The sequence below is a fragment of the Aotus nancymaae genome, unplaced genomic scaffold, assembly GCF_030222135.1.
Source record: "Aotus nancymaae isolate 86718 unplaced genomic scaffold, 86718_ANA_hifiasm-v0.15.2.pri h1tg000014l, whole genome shotgun sequence".
Lineage (NCBI taxonomy): Eukaryota > Metazoa > Chordata > Mammalia > Primates > Aotidae > Aotus > Aotus nancymaae.
In genome coordinates, this window is record NW_026988425.1 from 97,278,063 (window position 1) to 97,299,936 (window position 21,874).

At 34.8% G+C, this 21,874-nt stretch overlaps 1 pseudogene; it reads left to right on the top strand.

Moving 5' to 3' along the window:
• The first annotated feature begins 4,241 nt into the window (after positions 1 to 4,241).
• On the top strand, positions 4,242 to 18,951 carry LOC105722420 (ras-related protein Rab-9A-like; annotated as a pseudogene).
• Positions 18,952 to 21,874: the final 2,923 nt, after the last annotated feature.

The following is a 21,874-nucleotide window of genomic DNA, read 5'->3' on the forward strand; positions in this document are numbered from 1 at the left end:
CAGGGGACTCTGTCAGAATGGCACTAACATGCCACACAGTCATCCAGGATTCCAAGAATTTCCCCCTCTTTCCTTTTGATCTCATGGAGAGCTTGATATCTCTGCAGAATTCATACAATTTGCTTCTTTGGATGGCTTATGAAATTTGCTCATTTACAGCATCTTTATATGTGTTAATGCATTGGGAGCTGACTTAGACAAGTTCTATGTGACAATTTCCATGAATGGTTGTAGCTCAAAGAGTCCTTTCATTGCTTTGGAACTCATCAAAGAAGAGATGTCACCAAGTTATATGCTTCTCTGGAGGATTTAATTAATGACCTTTTATGATTCTATAAGCATATGCTATAAAATCATTAAGATGTAATTTGGAGAGAGCAGTTTTGTTTTTTTAAATTTCAGCTTTTATTTTAGATGTAGGGAGTACACATGTAGGATTGTTACATGTGTAAATTGGACCCAGGTAGTTAGATAGTATCCAATAAGTAGTTTTTCCACCCACAAAACCTTCCCTCTCCCCATCCTCTACCTAGGAGTCCTCAGTGTCTACTGTTCCCATCTTAATGCTCATCAGGAAAGATTAGTAAATAGAAGTGTGAGTTCTAGATCCAGATTGCCTGTGTTTGAAACTCAGCTACAAGCAAATTGTAGTTGTGTAAAATTTCATAAATTATAAAATTAGGATAAATAAAATACCAATTTTAATAGCACTGTTGTGGAGATTAAATTAGATAATATGTATAAAATACTTAGCAGACTACCTGGTCTTTAATAAATAATCAATAAGAATTAACTATTATTGCTATTATTGTTATTACAATACAGTATTTACCTAAAACAAAGAGTGGAACAATGTGGTATTTAAGAAATGTATTTTGTTATCTGTTAGTCAGGGAAATGATCTTTGTTGAATATGCATTAAATAAAAATATATTTAGAAGTTAAATAAGATTTTGGCTCATATGCATTCTTAATATATTTGATAATTTATTTTTTGGACCACAATGAGATGTAGTCAGTATTCAAGAAAAAGCATATAAAAACATTTTGCTGTATTCCTGGCAAGAAGATTAAGGATCACAAAAAAGATTAGTAAATTAGCATTACTATAAGAAACTTCATTGTTAAAAAATGTCTATCTTATAGGAGAATTATCTATGCATCACACATTCATCATGCAGTTTTAATATTATAGAAATTTAATATTATACAATGAGAGAAATGATGTTCATTAAACAATAAATGATCTATCTCAAAAGCAATCGTATTTCTAATCTGATCCCCTCTTTTTTTTTACCTTTTTGTATTGAGTCATATGTTTCATTGCTGCTAAAAATATATATATATATATATTTAGCTCCATTGTTCAATAACTACTTTTCAAGACTCCATTGAAACCCATCAAGGTATGTAAGAATGCTCTCTGCTCCTTCTATATTTTCTTTTCTATAATATTTACCATCAAGCACTGCTTGATGGGGACCTAATAGTCATTTTCAATTGCATAAAATTGACATAACTTAGTTTGCTAATCATATTATTAACTATGGCATTGTTATCTTTCTATACTCTTTTTACATTGCAGGAACTAAAAGCCAGAAAACATATTTCCCAGAATGTTTCACAGCATATTAAGATTCTTCACTTCCAGGTTAGATTTCACCAATGAGAGCTATATACATGAGATTTGGTCAGTCAGAGAGATTCAGCAGTAATTGCTTTTTCAGCAGTAGCAGCCAAAAGCCTGGATTTTAGCAGGTGATTAGCCTGAGATTTGCCAAGAAGATTCTGGCTGTTCTCTGACAGATCAACCACTTGATGTTGCAGACAGCTGACAATATAAACATCGGTTCCTGTGATTCTGGCACTGCCTAATTTCTTGAACAGTCAGTGGTATGTTCCAGGTTAGTTACTTTCTCACATCCTGCCAATATGTTTTAAAACTTTATTTTTCTACATAAAAAATTCTTCCTCTTTGAAGTACCTAGAATAACTTTTGATTTGAAAAACAACTGAATTCACAATGGAAAGTTACAATGTACAATGCTGAATAAAGAGACAAAACATATGGATATAAAATACTATGGTGTGTTTAAGACGTGAAATTTAAATAATGTAATTGGCACTTTAAAGTCAAATAAGACTCTGAAAAGCATTTCCCCTCACCAAGAAAAGTTTTTTATTGATATTTCTATCCATTATTTTATGATAATCAAACAATTGATACCTAAGATGAGATTAGAAAATAAATTCTTCTATAGCCAGTAATAATTTATATCATATTTTCATCACTGCCATACTATTCAAAATAGAAGAGACATAGAATGAACCTAGGTGCCCATCAATGATGGTTGGATAAAGAAAATGTGGTACACATATAACGTGGAATACTACGTAGCCATAAAAAAAAATGAAGTCATGTCCTTTATAAAAACATGGGTGGAGCTGGAGGCCAGAATCCTAAGAAAATTAAAACAGGAGAAAAAACCAAATATGACATGTTCTCACTTGTAAGTAGGAGCTAAAACATTGAGCACACATGGACATAAACATGAGAATAATAAACATTGTGAACTATTAAAGGGAGGATGGAGAGGGGGGCCATGAGTTGAAAAACTACCTATTGGGTACCATGCTCATAACCTAGGTATAATATGTCCAGGTAGCAGACCTGCACATGTACTCCCTGTTATTGGAAATAAATTGCAATTTTTAAAAATGAATATAAAGGTATAGCAATAGAAACTAACTAAAATGACAATAGAAACTAACTAAAATGAAATATGAAGAGTAACAAATAAATACATTTTAAAAAGGATAGTATCCAGCCTTCTCCCATTAGTCTAAATGCTCATCAAGTGACCAAAACACTACTGGAACATAGATAATAGTGAAGGATATATTTTCACTCAACTGGTGGCAGTATAATTCATCTAAGAAGAAATAAACTGTATATATAAATTATATACACAATATATCTCATGTGACTCATAGTGAGTTTTTGGTCAATGATGGATTGCATGTAAGATGGTGGTCTTATAAATTTATAATATTGCATTTTCACTACACCCTTTCTATGTTTGGATACACCAGTACTTACAATTGTGTTACAACTGCCTAAAGTATTCACTATAGTAACATGTTGTGCAAGTTTGTAACCTAAGAGCAATAGGCTACACCATATGGCCTAGGTGTGTAGTAGGCTATATCACCTAGAATGTTGTAACTACATTCTATATTGTTGACACAATGTCAAAATCAGCTAACAATGCATTCCTTAGACAGTGTATTCCTGCCATTAATTGATGCTTGACTGTATACTGAATATGGAAGCCCTAAGTTTCAAAAAGTCAGATCATAACCAACAAAATGGTGGTCTTTTAGAAAAAGAAACCAAGGGAATAATAAGGAGATATGAAAGTGGAAAAAGAGAGGAAGATACCAGCTGTGTTCAAAATGAATCATCCCTGTGACCCATAAAATTCATTTTATTTTATACCTGAATAGTTTGTGTGATTGAATTGCGTGTGTGTGTGTGTGTGTGTGTGTGTGTGTGTGTGTGTGTATGTGTGCATGCTCAATAAAAGATGTGAATTTGGCTTCTGTACTAAGGCAGGCAAACAATTGTTGGTTTGTGAGAACACAGATACCAGGAACTGATGGTGGCTTGAATACATGCCCTTGGGAATTTGCAAACATTAAAGAGAATGCTTTGGAGTTCTTCAGGGCAAGGAGTTAGTTTCAGGTCCATTTTACCCTGATTTTTTAGGTGAAAATCTCGTAAGTTTCTTGGTTACACTTCTTCATGCTAATCCTGAAACTTGTCAAGTGCCAGTAACAATACATTTTTTTTTTCTACTCAGCGCTCTGTTACTTAAAGTTTATCATTACTCTTATAAATCATTACAGATGTTTAAGCAGTAAAATTAATGCTGGTATATGAGTTTGTTTTCATACTGCTATAAAGAACTGCCTGAGAGTGGATAATTTATAAAGGTTTAATTAGCTCACAGTTCAGCATGGTTGGGGAGGCCTCAGGAAACTTACAATCATGGCAGAAGGTGAAGGGAAACAAGCACATTCTTCACAAGGTGGCAAGGAGAAGTGCAAGCAGGGGAAACACCAGATGTTTATAAAACCATCAGATCTTGTGAGAACTCACTATCAGGAGAAGAGAATGGAGGAACCACCACCATGATCCAATTACCTCCACCTGGTCCCACCCTTGACACATGGGGAGCATGGGGATTACAATTCAAGATGAGATATTAGATGGGGACACAGCCAAACCATATCAGCTGGTACTGTACTTTTCGGTAGGTAAATCACACACCTATTTCTTTTCTGAGTCATTTGACAGTTTTGTAATTAAATTAAATCTCATTATTTTAATTGCAAAAGGATGACACAGAGTCTCTTATTTGTTAAACTACTTGCCTCAGTTAAAAAAAAAAACAAATAGCAGAATATTTTTAAATGCTCTTTTCCTATAGTTCTCTAAGTGACTCATTTTTCTGGGCTATGAAAAGGGAGAAAGTGAATGATGTTTTATTCTAAAAATGTAAATATAGTGGGTGTAAATACGCAATTTGTATTTTCATTCTGCTGTCAAAAAATGACTCTGTTGATGGCAGTCATTTAGGTCACTGACAACCAAGTTGATGTTTTTGCTTTATTATATTTCACGGGCAATTATTACTAAAATCGTTTCCTAAAATAGGATTTCCAATGTAATTCTTTTCTTTTGTCTCATGCAAGAAAAATTTCATATCAAAATCTGACACAAACATATTTCTCTTCTCAAAAGACTGAAAAATAAAACCCCAGAACCTCATACCAAATATACAGCAATGATTTTAAAATTTATAAGTCACAAGTTCAAGACTTGTTCTTATTTTTCTTTAGACTCTTAGAGTAAATATGCCTACAGAAAATTTTTGTTAATGGACATCCAACTGCTGCTTTTCTGCTTCTCCTTTTCCCAAATGCAGGGATTTCATTCAGAAGACTTGTAGTTTTGCAAATAGTGTTTAATCATATATCATTAAAGGTAATTCAGTATTAAGACACATGGTTTTGATGAGCTGTTTTTAAGCTTTCTATTTTATATAATTTTATATTTAAAGAAGTGTTTTAAAAATTGTAAAAAGAGTTAAGGTAGCATAATTTTACCAGTCATTAATGTTAATAACACAGCCATAGTTCAATAACCACAATCCAGAAATTTGCTTCTTTTGGTGATATGGAAATACAGTCTAAATTTAAGTGGATAATACATCTTGAATATAATCACGTATAATGTCAGAGAAATAATGCAGTTTAAATCAAGTTGTTACTTTGGTTGTGGTTTTCTTTTAACATTTGGTTAATGACTAATTTATTTAGAGCATAGGACCCAATGAGGGACAGAATCATATTTTGTACTTCAGATTAAACATTTATTTCAAATACTACAGTAATTTTTATTTACTATTCTACTAAAATGTTTTCCATAGTATGAATGAGGGGTTAATTTAGATTTTCTACTCTTTTGATCACCTGACTTCTTTGGAATAGATCTCTTTTGAGAAAGTTACCTGATTACCTACCTCAAGAGAATTACCTGCCTTTTAAGAATGTTACCTGAATGTTACCTACTCTCAAGATTAGGTGACTACAATCAGTATCTTAAAAACAATGAAAAGGCTGTTGTTTTGTATGGAATTGTTTTCCTGTACTGTGTAAAATCCATCAGTTCATCACTGAATATAAATCCTGAGTATTTTTGCCCAGTTATACCTAATATATGTGTGTGTATATATATCTGTATATGTATAAATGTACATGTATATATATATGTGTATATTTAGATACACATATAATTTATATATATAAGTATATATATTATATGTGTGTGTGTGTGTGTGTGTATATATATATAATTTGTTGTATTGATATGGTTTGACTGTGTCCCCACCCAGATCTCATCTTGAATTCCCACATGTTGTGGGAGACAACCAGTAAGAGGTAATTGAATCATGGGGCCAGGTCTTTCCCATGCTCTTCTTGTGATAGTGAGTCTTATGAGATCTGATGGTTTAATAAGGGAGAGTTTCTTTGAACAAGCTCTCTCTTTTTGCCTGCTGCCATCCATGTAAGATGTGACTTGCTCCTCCTTGCCTTCCACCATGATTGTAAGGCTTCCCTAGCCATGCAGAACTGTAAGTCAATTAAATCCTTTTTCTTGTACAGATTACCCAGTCTTGGTCATGTCTTCATCAGCAAAGTGAAAATGAACTAATACACCTATGAACAAGTACTCTAGTTTGGGATAAAGTATAAATCTACTATAATTTTAGTATAAATTTGTTTCATAAATTGTCTAAATACTGTGAAGTAACTGTTTCAAACATTTATTTATTTGAAAATGTTTTACTCTACTGGTTCTCTCTCATTCACCTCTCTAAATCTATCTCTAAGATACTCTGGGTGCTTTGTGATTATATGAGCAGCCCTTGGGGTCTGTTGTGCTATGGCTTCTGGGGAATGGGGACTAGCTAACAGGGAGCATAGGCAAGAAACGAGAAATAGATTGAAAGAAAAGATCAAAATAATTATTTCTTTGGCTCATTCTGTGAAGTTACTACAAACTGGCAGCTTTTATCTTAGGGTGACCCTGACTCGGCTTTCTCTCCCTGGGTGCAAAAAGGTATTTCCCTCCCCTAACCCCATTCAGGCTTGAAATATCAAAGTTTCCCATTTTTAGTAGTTCTGTGACACACTGTGCTATCCACACACACTGTGTGTCTCTGTAGGGGTTGGGGAAAGGGAGAGGAAGAAATATAGCGAGAAACAGAGAGAAAAAGAGACCATGGAACATGGAGAAATTAGAAGCCAGAACTCTAAGCTTCATTGCCTCAGATAGCAGAGATAAGGTAGACTCAGAAAGCAAGAAAATTTGATCAGAACAAGTCGCTCTGGTACAACCTGGGCAAATTATAAACTTATACTTTTATTTTTTAATGTTTCTAGCTCAAGTTCTTTATCTTACTAATATATGTCAATCTCATCACTTTACTGAAAATTTAAGAACATATTTCTGCAGTTTGACCTGTAGCAATTATCTTAATATTTGTTTTGAAGATACTGTTGATACATTTTATTCCCACTTCAATAACATGTTGACCTTTCAACAGTAATTTTCTGAAGACATAAACCCCTGAACTAAAAATTTCAGGCCTTGGGTGTGAATTAAATAAAATGATGCATAATGTAGAGTGCTGTAACCAAACTGTAATGGCTCAGTGGCCTTGCAAGAACCCAGTGGGGGCCTTGGATGGACCCAGTTATCTCCTTTTTTCTGCTTGTAGTTCTCAAGAATAACCATAGAATGTGCCAGAATGTAACATTCTGAGATAGGGAAGAGAGGAGCTGAAACAGCTCAGGTTCTGTTTCTCTGTCCCCTAGAAATGTGATGTCTTCCAAGGCTTTAGCCTTAGATGGAACTCCTGAGATATATAACCTGGGGTGCCCTGTCTTTCAGAGTTCCTCAGCTCAGTCCAGACTCCCAATAACATTCAAGCTATAACCATTATGGTTCCATTACAGAAAACATCAATGGAAAAATATTCAGAAAACCTATTCTCATATTTGGTTTAAGACTAGTTTTTTTTGAGTTTCACATGCCAGTGGCTGGTCTATTTTTTGCAAGAAAGTGGGGAAAATATTCCATCCTCAGTTATTTTAAGAAAATGAGGTTTTTGCTGTCTATTATTTATTTTGCCTATTAGAGAACATGTAGATTTATAATAGGTCACTTTGTTTCCCAAAAGCCTGCCCAATTTTGTATGCTGCTCATTTGAATTTCACGGTTTTTGACTCAAAGACAGGAGAGATATTGGTGAAAAATAATCCATCTTTTATTGTATGTTTACCACATGCTCTGCACTTTGCTAGATGTACTATCTAAATGCATATCTGTATATGTAAAGGCACATATACACTCTCTTGCCTCTCTTTTCTCTCTCTCTCATTCACAGACACACATGCACATTTTACTCTTTATCATAAATCAGTGGCTAATTCAAAAGCATGGTGATTTGTCTAAAGTCGCCTAACAAGTAAACATAAAGGTAAGATTTGAACTCAAATTCTTCCACAACACACTAGAAAAATTAGGATACAAATCACATGCTCTTAATCTACTACAAGGTGATTTTAATTTTAATAATCTGCTTTTGTAATATGTTTGTCAGTTCCTATAATTTTCTTGTTCTTGATGTTGTTCATCTATATTTACATAAGTGCTATTATTACATTCTTCATTTAAAAAATAAAATTGATCAATATGCATGTATTTGGAAAAAACCTGAGAAAATAAAATGGATTTATGGATAGACTCCAGCAGAACATTAGCATGAAACAATTAGAGAGGCAAAATGTCCAAGTGTCTGGGTCCACTAGAAGAAATGTGGATAAGGAACCAACTCAATGGTTAAATATGAGCCTGCTAGTCTAACTGGTAGGAAAAGCCCATGTCTCTGTAGGTGGTTCTTATAGCTCATAAACACACACACATATATTTCAAGTAATGAATGTTTTATCATACATTTACTCCCCTTTAAAATTTTAATATTTTAAATTTACAAATTTCAGAAATGTTCTCCTTAACATAAATCAATGTTTTGATTAGAAAAAAATCTACAAAATGCTTTTTCACCACTTTGAAGATGATTTCATTTTTAAAATAAATGACATGCCGTCAATAAGGAGGACTGAGCTGACAAAGACAAGCTTCACTCCCAGTACAAAAACATGTGTGTAATGGCGTTATTGTACAATTCATCAAAATGAATTTTCATTTTTTTCTGCAATCACTGCCTTCTATCATGCTTTTCTAAATTTCCCTTTTTCTTACCAAATTGTGGATAGCTTCTATTACTTTATATTCATGTTCCAGTATATAAGAAGCCTATTCAAGTTTAAAATTCTACTCCATGTTCAGTTAACATTAGTGTTTCTTCTTCCCATCAGCACCAGCCAGGCTTTAGCAGGAAGGACTTGGAGAGGACATGTAAAGTATGTTCTTTTGCTGAGATGACTCCTCCATCTGCTCCTTTTCTTCCTCTTCCTTGTGTTTCCACTCTGGCATATTCATGTGAGAAGGAGAAATAGATGTGGAGGCAGGTACTTTTTACATATGTATTTGTCCACTGTTGTAGACCCCATTTGCTGCTGTTTTTCTCCTTTAAGACAGGTTGGCCTTTATGTGAAACAGGGAACGGAAGCTGTTTATCAAATGGATGACATGTGTAAATATTTCATGGATCCTGAAGGCTAAAAACCCTCTTCACAATTTTCTGATGTTAGAAATGTAATCCAGCACGGCCTCTTTAATTCCACGACTGTCTACACTACATCTTTGTTCAGCAGCCTGCCTCCTTAGTGGTCGATCATAAGTTATTTCAAAGTAGACTTTCTTCACAGCATCCACCTGACCACTGGGAGATTTCCTTATCCTTAACATTGTAAAAAATTATTTTGCTGGCTGCCGAATGCCTTTCTTGTATCTATACTATTCCTTTCAATAATACTCTTTTCCAGGTTCAATAGAATAGAAATCCCAGAGGATAGGCCAGTCAGTGTAGTGTATTAGTAGACATCCAATCAGTGAAAGAAATGTTAGTCTATGTAATTGTTCCAGTCCTTTTATAAAATACAGGATAACTATTACCTATTTGTTCCCAACTGTGGATGCTAGCAGCCAATTTTCATACAATAAAGAAAATTTCAGCCAGGTGCGGTGGCTCATGCCTGTAATCCCAGCACTTTGGGAGGCCAAGGCAGGTGGATCACAAGGTCAAGAGATGGAGACCATCTTGCCAACATGGTGAAACCCTGTTTCTACTAAAAATACAAAAATTAGCTGGGCTTGGTGGCACATGCCTGTAGTCCCTGCTACTTGGGAGGCTGAGGCAGGAGAATCACTTGAACCCAGGAGGCTAAGGTTGCAGTGAGCAGAGATCATGCCACTGCAGTTCAGCCTGGCAACAGAGTAAGACTTTGTCTCATAAAAAAAGAAAGAAAGAAAGAAAATTCTATTTAACATGACATGTGATATAAAAACTATCTAAAATAGCATTTTAAAGAAAAAATAAACCCATTGATACTAGAAATCATAAGAAAAGAAAACACTAGAATTATATATAAATGTTAAACCTTTTTGCTTAATGGCCATATGACTGAAAACTTGCAGACTAAGGTTTTACATGCTACCTGGAGGGGAAGATAGAGCAATCACTCTAGTAGAATGCAGCCAGAACAAAGGCGTGCTTTACTCAAAGACTAGAAAACTGAAACTACTAGACTCATATTTAAAGTATGATAGGATAGTTAATCATTAGGCATAGAAACCTGGAGCCTGTACAACTCATGGTTGTGAGGGGAATTGCATTTCTACTTGGTAGTAGGTTTCTTTTTTTTTTTTGAGACGGAGTTTGGCTCGTTACCCAGGCTGGAGTGCAATGGCGTGATCTCGGCTCACCGCAACCTTCGCCTCCTGGGTTCAGGCAATTCTCCTGCCTCAGCCTCCTGAGTAGCTGGGATTACAGGCACGCGCCACCATGCCCAGCTAATTTTTTGTATTTTTAGTAGAGACGGGGTTTCACCATGTTGACCAGGATGGTCTCGATCTCTTGACCTCGTGATCCACCCACCTCAGCCTCCCAAAGTGCTGGGATTACAGGCGTGAGCCACCACACTCGGCCTGGTAGTAGGTTTCTAACACCAAAATTAAAGAATAACCAACAGCATGTCCAAACTCGCTTGCTACCTTAGAATCATGTAAGCCAGAGCTGCAAAATGTGAAAGAATGTTTCTGGAGCAAAAGCATATGGGACTCTCTACAGAGAGAAACAACAACAACTAAAACACTGTCACTTAAAAATTAACTCAAAAATAAAAATCTCACTTAAGAATAAGTAATAAACTATCATGAAGAAGAGTCATTTGCCAAAAACAGGAGAAGTAGCACAAGTCAATAATCATTTGCTGAAAAATAATATTGATTAATTTCTGAGAATTTACAAATTAGAAAGAGTGGATTCAAACAAATTAGACACAGTAGATTCAATATATAATATAAAAATTAATAAAAAACCAAAAAGATCTGAGATAAAATATGTAATGGTTCTTGTATTATTAAGAAAGTGATAAGTATGTAGAGTAACTTATGTTTTATCATACCCAAGTATGCACAATAGTAATTTAAAAGAGACAAATAAAAATTAAAATATAGTGTATTTAAAAAGTAAAATCATAAACTTGATGTATTCATAGGAAAGCAAGAGAAAAAAAAATACAGATTAAAATGGTACACAAAGAAAACAAAATGACATGAAAAAAGCCCAAATACATCATAAAGGACAATACATATGTGATTTCAACTTGCCTGTAAAAGAACAGTGTCACAGGTTGGATTTATAAACATGCTGCATAATATTTATAAGATACATGCAGAGAACCTAATAATATAGTGAATATGTGAGCAAAGGTATGGAAATAAGGCTTTAAGATACTATATTAATATAATATTTTACATGCATACAATTAATGCCAACATTATAGCTTAGCAATATCAGTATTTCATTAAAAAAATTAGAATATAAATGACTAACTGAGTGAAAAAACTGTACAAAGAATCAGAAAGATGTAATTAAATCTTTATGCATTGAGTGAGGGGAAAGCAAAGATGGGGGAATAGAAGGCTCCACTGATCATTCCTCCTAAAAGAACATCAATTTGACAACTATCTACACAAAAAAGGTCATTAAAAAGAGCCAAAAATCAGGTGACCACTCATTGTACCTGGTTTTCACTTTATATCACTGAAAGATACACTGAAGGGATAGAAAACAGTCTTGAATCATTGATGCCCCCACTCATTGAGACATTGAACTCAGTTCTGCCCTGTTGTAGCAGAAAACAAAACCAGACCAAATTCAGCTCATGCCCACCTGTGTATAAAGCATTGAAACCATCTTGAGGCAGAAGGGAATTGCCAATCCCAGTAGTCCTAATGAGTTCCTGCAAGCCGCCACCATGGGCTAAAGTGCTGTAGGGCCATAAATAAACTTGAAAGACAATCTAGGCCACAAGAACTGCAACTCCTAAGAGAATCCTAGTGCTGAAGTGGGCCCAGAGCCAGTAGATTGAGGAAGCAAATGACCTCATGAGACACCAGCCAGGCTGGCTAATGGTACCTGGCATTATCCATCCCCCAAACCCAGGCTGCACAGCTTAAGGGTCAAAAAGAGACCCCTTTCCTTCCACTTGAGGAGAGGAGAGGCAAGAGTGGGAAGACTTTCTCTTACATCTTTGGTACCAGCTTGACCACAGCAGGGTAGATCACCAGTCAGAGTCTTGAGGCCCATTTTACAGGCATTAACTCAAAACATTTCTAGCCACACCCTACTCCAGAGGGAAGCTTGTCACCTTGAAGGGAACAGCCCAGTTCTGGCAGAATTTATTTTCTAACTGAAGATCCCATGGCCTCTGAATAATAAGCAGTAAAACTCAAGTCCTATGTCAACAGCCTTATATGAGACTCTGAGACCTGCTGGCTTCAGGTGACACCCAGCACATTCCCAGCTGTAGTGTCAGCAGGGCAAGACACTTTTTACTGGAGAAAACTGGATGGAAAAGTAAAGGGGACTTTGTCTTACACCTTAGATACCACCTTGGCCACAGGTCGGTAGAGCACTAAGTGGGCTCTTGGGGTCCCTGATTCCGGGACTTGGCTCTTAGATGTCATTTCTGGACCTATGCTAGACCAGAGGGGAGTCCAGCACCTAGAAGGGCAAGGCCCAGGCTATGAAGCATTCGCCACAAACTAACTGAAGAGCCCTTGAGCATTAAGGGGACATCAGCAGTAGTCTGGAAGTACTCCTGGCCTGGGGTGATAATAGCTACAAGGTGAGGCTCCTCTGCCTTTGGAAAGAGGAGGGAAGAGTAAAAGGACTATGTTTTGTGGTTTGATTGCCAGCTGAGCCATAATACAATAAAGCACCAGGTAGACTTCTAAGGTTTTTGATTCTAGTCCCTGAGTCCTAGATGGCACCTCTGGACCCACCCAAGACCTACGGCAACACATTGCTCTGAAGGGAAGAACACAGGCCTAGCTGGCTTTGCCACAGGCTTACTGCAGAGCTCCGGGGCCAAGACCCTCTGGCAGTAGCCAGGAAGTAATTACAGCAGGCCTTGGGTGAGACTCAGTGCTGTTTTGGCTTCAGGTCTGGCCCAGTGCAGTCATAGTGCTGGTGGCCACAGGGTTGTTTGTGTCACTTCACCCCCAGCTTTAGGTAGCTCAGAACAGACAGAGGAACTCTGTATGTTTGAGAGAAAGTAGAGAAGAGGACAAGAGTCTTTGCCTGATAATCCAACAAATTTTCCTGGATCTTGCCTAAACTAGCAAGGTGGTATCTCTGTGAGTCTGCAAAACCACAGCATTATCAGGCTTGGGGTATCCCCTAAAGTTTATATAGCCTATATCATAACACCCAACTCTTTCAAATATCTGAAAAGTCTTCCCAAGAAAGATGGTTACAAATAAGCCCAGACAGTAAAGACTACAATAAATACCTGGCTCTTCAATGCCTAGGCATCAAAGAACATCTACCATCATCAGCACCATCCAGGAAAATATAACCTCACCAAATGAATTAAATAAGGCACCAGGCACCTATCCTGAAGAAAAAGAAATATGGCTTTTCATACAGAATTCAAAATAGCTGTTTTGAGGAAACTCAAATTCAATATAACACAGAGAAAGAATTCAGAATTTTGTCTCATAAATATAACAAAGATATTAAAAGAATTAAAAAGAATCAAGCAGAAATGCTGGAGGTGGAAACTGCAATTGGCATACAGAACAATGCATCAGAGTCTTTTAATAGAAGAATTGATCAACCAAAAGAATTAGTGAGCTTGAAAACAGACTGTTAGAAAGTACACAGACAGAAGAGACAAAAAGAAAAGAAATAAAACACAATAAAGCATGCCTATAGAATATAGAAAATAGTCACACAAAGACAGATCTGAGTAATTGAACTTAAAGAGGAGTAAGAGAAAGAGATAGGGGTAGAAAATTTATTCGTAGGGACAATAAGAAAACTTCCTAAATCTAGAGAAAGATATCAATATCCAAGTATAAGAAGGTTATAGAACACCAAGAGATTTAACCCAAAGAAGACTACCTCAAGGTAGTCAAATAATCAAACTTTCAAATATCAAAGATAAATCAAGGATCCTAAAAGCAGCAAAAGGAAAGAAACAAATAATATACAATGGAGTTCCAATGTATTACAGCAGACTATTCAGTAGAAACATTACAGTTAAGAGGAGAGTGGCAAGACATATATAAAGTATTGTGGGAAACAAATGTTTACGCTAAAATAGTACACCCAGCAAAAGTATCCTTTAAACATAAAGGTCAAATAAAGACTTTCCCAGACAACAAAAGCTGAGAGATTTTACCAACACCAGACTGCCCTGCAGAAAATGCTAAAAGGAGTACTTCAAGTATGCTGAAAAGCAGTAACAAATCATCTGAAGGTACAAACTCATTGATAATAGTAAATACACAGGAAAACACAGAATGCTATAGCACTGTAACTTGTGGTGTGTAAACTCTTTTAAGTCAAATGAACTCAGCAACAAAACAATAAAAAATAACTACAATAAATTTTCAAGACATACGTAATTCAATTAACTATAAATAAAAACAACAAAAAGGTAAAAAGCTGATGGACAAATTTAAGGTAGATTTTATTAGTTTTCTTTTTGTTAATTTGTTGCTTGTTTTTCTTTTTGATTGATTGTTGGTTTATTTATGCTTGTCTGTTTATGCTTGTTTTATTTTTGCTTATTTGTTGGTTTGTTTAGGCAAACAATATTAAGTTAAGTTGTTATCACCCTAAAATAATGGTTTATAAGATAGTGTTTACAAGCCTCACAGCAACCTCAAACCAAAAAGAACCTTTTCTAAAATCATCTTCTCTAAAAGAAAGACAGGAAGGAAAGAAAGAGGGAAGAAAAGATAACAAAGAAAATATAAAATAAGTGACAAAATGGTAGGAGTAAGTCCTCACTCATCAAAGGCAACATTGAATGTAAATAGACTAAACTGCAATCAAAATACATGGACTAGCTGAATGGATGGAAAAGCAAAACCCAATGACCTGTTGCTTACAAGACACACACTTCACCTATAAGGACAGTCAAAGACTAAAAATAAACGAATGGCAAAAGATATTTTATGCAAATGGGAGCCAAAGAAGAGCAGGAGTAGCTATACTGATATCAGAAAAAGTAGATTTCAAGACAAAAACTATAAGAAGAAAGGTGTCAGTTCAGCAAGAGGATATGACAATGTGAAATATATATGCACCCACTACTAGAACAACCAGATTTATAAAGCAAATATTATTAGAGATAAAGAGATAGACATCACTGCAATAATAATTGGAGACTTTAGCACCCCACTTGCAGCTTTGAACAGATCTTTCAGAAAGAAAATCAACAAAGAAATGTCAGACTTAGTCTGCACTATAGATCGAATGGACCTAACAGATATTTATAGAATACTTCATTCAAGGACATCAAATACACATTCTTCTCCTCAGCACATGGATCATTTTTAAGGATAGACCATATGTTAGGTAACAAAACGAGTCTGAAAACATTCCAAATTTTTTTTAATCATTTCATGCATCTTCTATGGCAACAATAAAATAAAACTAGAAACCAATAAAAAGAAAAATTTTGGAAGCTATATGAACATATGGATATTAAACAATATATACTCTTGAATGACAAGGGAGTTAATGAAGAAATCCAGAAGGATAATTAAAAATTACTTGAAACAAATAATCATTGAAACACAACATACCAAAACCTATGGGATGCAGAGAAAGAAGTACTAAAAGGGAAGATTAAGCTATAAGTACCTACATCAAAAAAGATTTAAAAATTCAAATAACCTAATGATGCATCTTAAAGTACTAGAAAAGTCAGAGCAAATCAAACCAAAGTTAGTAGAAGAAAAGAAATAATAAAGATCATAGCAGAAAAAAGTAAAATTAAAATAAATAAAGCAATACAGAAAATCAAGGAAACAATAAGTTGATTTTTTAATTTAAAACAAGACTGAAAACCTTTAGCCAGACCACTAAGAAAAAAGAGGAAAATATCCAAATAAATAAAATCAGAGATCAAAAAACGGCATTACAACTGATACCACAGAAATTCAATGGGCCATTAATGTCTAATATGACCAATTATATGTCAATAAATTAGAAAATCTAGAGGAAATGAACAAATTCCTAGGCACATACAACCTACCAAGATTGAGCCACAAAGAAATCCAATGCCTGCCAATGACAAGTAATGAGATTAAAACCATAATAAAATATCTACAGTAAAAAAAATCTGGGACCCAATTCTGAGATGCTAAATTTTATTAAACATTTAAAGAAAAACTAATACCAATCCTATTTAAACTATTCTATAAAATAGAGGAGGAGATAATACTTCCAAAATCATTCTATGAGGCCAGTATTACCCTGATACTAAAACCAGGCAAAGAAACATCAAAGAAACAAAATTATAAGGCAATATCTCTGATGAATATTGATATAAAAATCCTCAACAAAATACCAGCAAACAAAATTCAACAATACATTTAAAAGATCATTCATCATAACCAAGTGAGATTTACTCATGGGATGCAATGATGGTTCAACATATGAAAACCAATCAACGTAATACATGATATCAACAGAATGAAAAGGACAACAACTATATAATAATTTTACTTAATGCCGAAAGAGCATCTGATAAAATTTGACATCCCTTCAGGATAAAAGCCTTAAAAAAATCCTGTGTATATAAGGAACATCTCAACAAATAAAAGCCATATATGACTCACCCACAGCTAGTATTATACTGTATGGGGAAACACTGAAAACCTTTGCTCTAAGATGTGGAATATGAAAAGCATGTCTATTTTTTACCACTGCTATTTAACATAGTACTGAAAGTGTTACCTAAAGCAGTCAGACAAGAGAAAGATATAGAGGACATCCAAATTGGAAAAGAAGTCCAGTTATCTTTGGTTGCTGATGATATTATCTTATATTTGAAAGAATCTAAAAACTCCAGAAGAAAACGAGTAGAATTGACAATTGACCAAAAAAATTCAGTAATGTTTTAGGTTACGAAATCAACATATAAACATCAGTAGCATTTCTACATGCCAACAATGAACAATATGAAAATGAAATTTAAAAAGTAATCATATTTACAATAGCCACACATATAATTAAATATCTGAGAATTAACCTAACCAAAGACGTGAAAGATTTCTTTAATGAAAACTATAAAACACTGATGAAGGAAATTGAATAGGACACCAAAAAATAAGAAAGATATTCCATGTTCATGGATTACAAGGATCAATATTGTTAAAATGTCCATACCACCCAAAGTCATCTACAGATTTAATGCAATTCCTATCAAACACCAATGACATTCTTCACAGAATTTTTATTAGAGTCCTAAAATTCATATGAAACCACAAAAGGCCCATAATAGCTGAAGCTATCCTAAGCAAAAAGAACAAAACTGGAGGAATCATATTACCTTATTTTGAATTACTACAGAACTATTTTACTCAAAACAGCATAGCATGTATTTTATATTCAATTTCTGCTTTTCAAAAAGATGTTGAAATATTTTTATAATATAACATCTTCCATTTTCTTTATCCAAGAATGTGGTTTAATTTTATTTTTTTATAATTAATATACCCATAGTAGGTAATATAGTTTGGATATGTGTCCCTGTCCAAATCTCATGTTGAACTGTAATCCCCTGTGTTGGAAGTAGGGCCTGGTAGGAGGTGATTAGCTCATGGGAGTGGGTTTCTTATGAATGCTTTAGCATCATCCCCTTGGGACTATCTTCCCCATAGTTCCTAAGTACTTGCAAGATCTGGTTGTTTAAAAGTGTGTGACAGCCTGCCCAGGCCAATGGCCATGTTACTTCTTCCATGGAAATGGATGGCAGCAGGTGGAGCCAGACCACCTGGCTCCTCTACTATCTGGCAGCTCTACCACTTCCGCCTCCTGCTGCGCAGGTCCCAACCCTATCTCTGTTCTCATTGCACCCAGATGGGCCAACCCAGAGCTCTGTGTGGCCATGAGAAATTTCTTGCACTCCTATAATGAGCCTGGCACTGTAATGAAATACTTTCTCCCTGTCATTTAGTAAATCTTCTCAACAACACTAGGGGATAATGATGATTAAATTGAACAATCAAGAATTCTGAATTGAAAGCTCTTGAAATTAACAATAGCAGGAAAATCATCACTTTTTAAAGCAATTCTCTTTGGATATGGTGGAGTTGGGAAGAGTTCTCTTATAAACAGATATGTAACTAATAAGTTTGATATCCAGCTCTTCCATACAATAGATGTGGAATTTGTAAGTAAAGATTTGGAAGTGGGTGTATATTTTGGCTCCATGTAGGTTTGGGACACAGCAGGTCAGGAGTGATCCCGAGGCGTGAGGATGCAATTTTACAGGTTCTGACTGCTACCTGCTTACTTTCAGTGTTTACAACTCCAAAGTTTCCAGAACTTGAGTAACTGGAAGGAAGAATTTATATATTGCACCAATGTGAAAGAGCCCAAAAGCTTTCCTTTTGTGATTTTGGGTAGCAGGACTGACATAGTGAACAGCAGGTGTCTGCAGAAGAAGCCCAAGCCTGGTACAGGAACAACAGTGACTATTCTTACCTTGAAACAAATGCAAAAGATGCCATGAATGTGACAGCAGCATTTTGAGAAGGTGGTTCAAAGAGTTCTTGCTACCGGGGATAGGTCAGATCACTTGATTCAGACGGTGATGGTCTAACTTAATCGAAACCATTGGTCAATCTTCATTGAAAGCCCAAGCCTAGCTCATCTTAATGTTGATGGTTAAAGATATTGTTGATGCATTTTAAATGACTCACAGGCGTACATAAAATCAACACGGGGATGGATAAGAGAATTAGCATTTGCAGCAGTGTATCATCTACTAATAAAATTAAACTAATGTATATTACTGCTTAATAGTTGGTGAGAGAAGGAACACATCCACTCACAGAAAAGTCTATTTACTGCATAATAGCACTTTGCATTTATAAATTGTAACAATTGTTTAATAACATTTCTTTAACTTAATATGTAAGTCACAGATCTAATAAATGAGATGATCAGGACTTTAATTATAATTAAAACAAGAAAAACAAGAAACTTGACTATTCTAAAAATTATGCTTGGATATTTTCCCAGGAAAATGGAGAACTACTTTTTATATATGTATGTTTTTATGCAATTAGCATTGTGTTCTTGGTTCAGGGAAAATATATGCAAAAGTAATAGTATTAGATATTAAATATTAACATCTAATGTATTTGCAAAAAAAAAAAAAAAAATTGTGTGGCACTTCTTCGCTCTCTCTGGTTCCTGCTTTCCCTTTACTTTCTGCCATGAATGTAAGCTTCCTGAGGCCACCCAAGAAGCAGATGTCCCTATGCTTTCTGTACAGCCCACAGAAATGCAAGCCAATTGAACTTCTTTTTTTATAAATTGCCCAGTCTTAGCATTTCTTTATAGCAATGCAAGAATGGCCTAAAACAATAGGTATTATGTAAAATTCTAAGTTGATCATTAGATTCAATATAACGTTTTCCTCTGTTTTACAATTGACATATCAATTGGTATATATCATAGAGAGAAGGTTATCCAGGTCTTTATTTCCTGAAGGTTTGTCATTGCTCGCCTGTTTTGTCTTTTGCCAAAAGAAGGAAAATATGTGAATCTGATAATTCAAAGTTCAAGAACATTAATTTGGACATGTGAGTAGTTGGCTAGGCTACTATTATTACCAAGCATAAATTTATATAGTATTTATTAATTTACATTTCTCTCTGACATGCAAGATTACTAAATTAAGGCAGAACTGGTTCTTCAAGGTAGACCAGGCACATTATCCTTTATTTTTTTATCCTATTCTTTGTTTTGTTGCCACGTTGTATTTTCAGAGAAAATAGACTGTATGTAATCTATTATAATCCTTTGTGTCTTTTACTTTCTTTAGGTGGCTGCTGCGAATGTAGCTATAAGTGTCATTGAATACAGGACTTAAAAATCTGGGAATCCTTTTTAAAATTTTTGGTCTTAATCATTGATGTTCATCCTACAATATGACATTTGGGTATGGATGTTACACTCATTTTTAATAAAGCATTAATTGATTCCCATTTCTCAGGAACTCCAAGGAGAGGAGAGAGAACTTACAGGACAAGACTGAGATGTTATTAAGTACAATATCAAAACACCATTTATATTTTTTTGAATACTACTCTGGAAAAATAAAAGTTAGAACTTTTTAACACTTTGCCAAGATATTGTTTTGACCTTCCATTTGTGTGCTATCTTAACCAAGACTAAAGACTGTTTAGAAGTAACAGACTCAGTCTTATAACTTGAAGATAATTAGACCAGACAAGTTTTACAATGACCAAATACCAAGAACAGGCAGAGAAGAGACTCAGAGAATCCTGACAACAAGGGCTAACCACAGCTTACTACTTTCCAAGACTTGGACTCTTGCCGTCATGTGCACTTCATTGCTCTGTCAAAAAGCAAGTTCTGGAAGAACTGCATAATAAGATTTGAGCAGTATTCTTACTGACTGCAAGAAACTGGAGATTATTTACAGGGTTAGAAAATGATTTGGCATTTTTATTAGTTTCCTATTGATTCTATAACAAATTACCACAAACTGGGTGGCTTTAAAAAATATAAATTATTATCTTATACATTCCGAAGTCAGAAGTTTTCAAATCAATGTGCCAAGAAGTCTGAGTTTCTTTTGGAAACTCTAAGATAAATTGAATTTTTTCTGTCTTTTCTGGTTTCCAGAGGCTGCCTGCATTGCTTGGCGAGTGGTCACTTCCTTGTAGCCCTACAATCTTTGCATCCATTTTGACTTCTCCTTTTCTGACTTTGACCTTCTTGCTGGCCTCTTATATGAACTTTCATTATTAAATTAGCCCTATCTGAATAACCCAGGTCAATAACCATATCTCAGGATGCTTAACCTAATCCCCTAGACCAAGGCCCTTTTGCTGAGGCAGTTAACATATTTACAGATTTATGGAATTAGGATGGAGGCAACTTTAGGAGGATTTTATTCTAAGCAATGTTGTATAGAATTTTGAAACAGTAGCTGGTCAATATACTTATTGCCCCAACAAGACTGGAAGTTATACATTTGTTTTAAAAAATTACTTGGTATTGTTTTTAGCAACAGTGTTTTCTAAAAGTTATAATCAATAAATGAGATTTCTAAAATAATGTATCTTTACAGATACTCAAACTTGACAACCAATAGCAGCTACAGCTTTAAATATTGCATTCATACTTTCACATCTGATGATACAAACTGCAAGATTTGTTTCTGAATCAAAATATTCATCAAAATAAAACAATTTTCTACAAGTCTTTCTCCCTTTAATGTGCATAATCTTATGCTTCCCCTTCTGCCTTACAGTATTCAGTTCCTCAACCTTTAACACTGAGGCTTGACTACTAATCCGAGTACTGTACATCTTTCTTTTCTTCCAGATCTTGCATATTCACTTAAAAGAACTCAAAGTTATAGTTCTCACAGGAGGGAGTTTTAGCAGGTGAAATCTATTTTTTTGTGAAAATAGATATTATACATTATATATACAAATGAATATTATACATATAGCTACGTAGAAACTAGTTAATGTAGTAGAAAA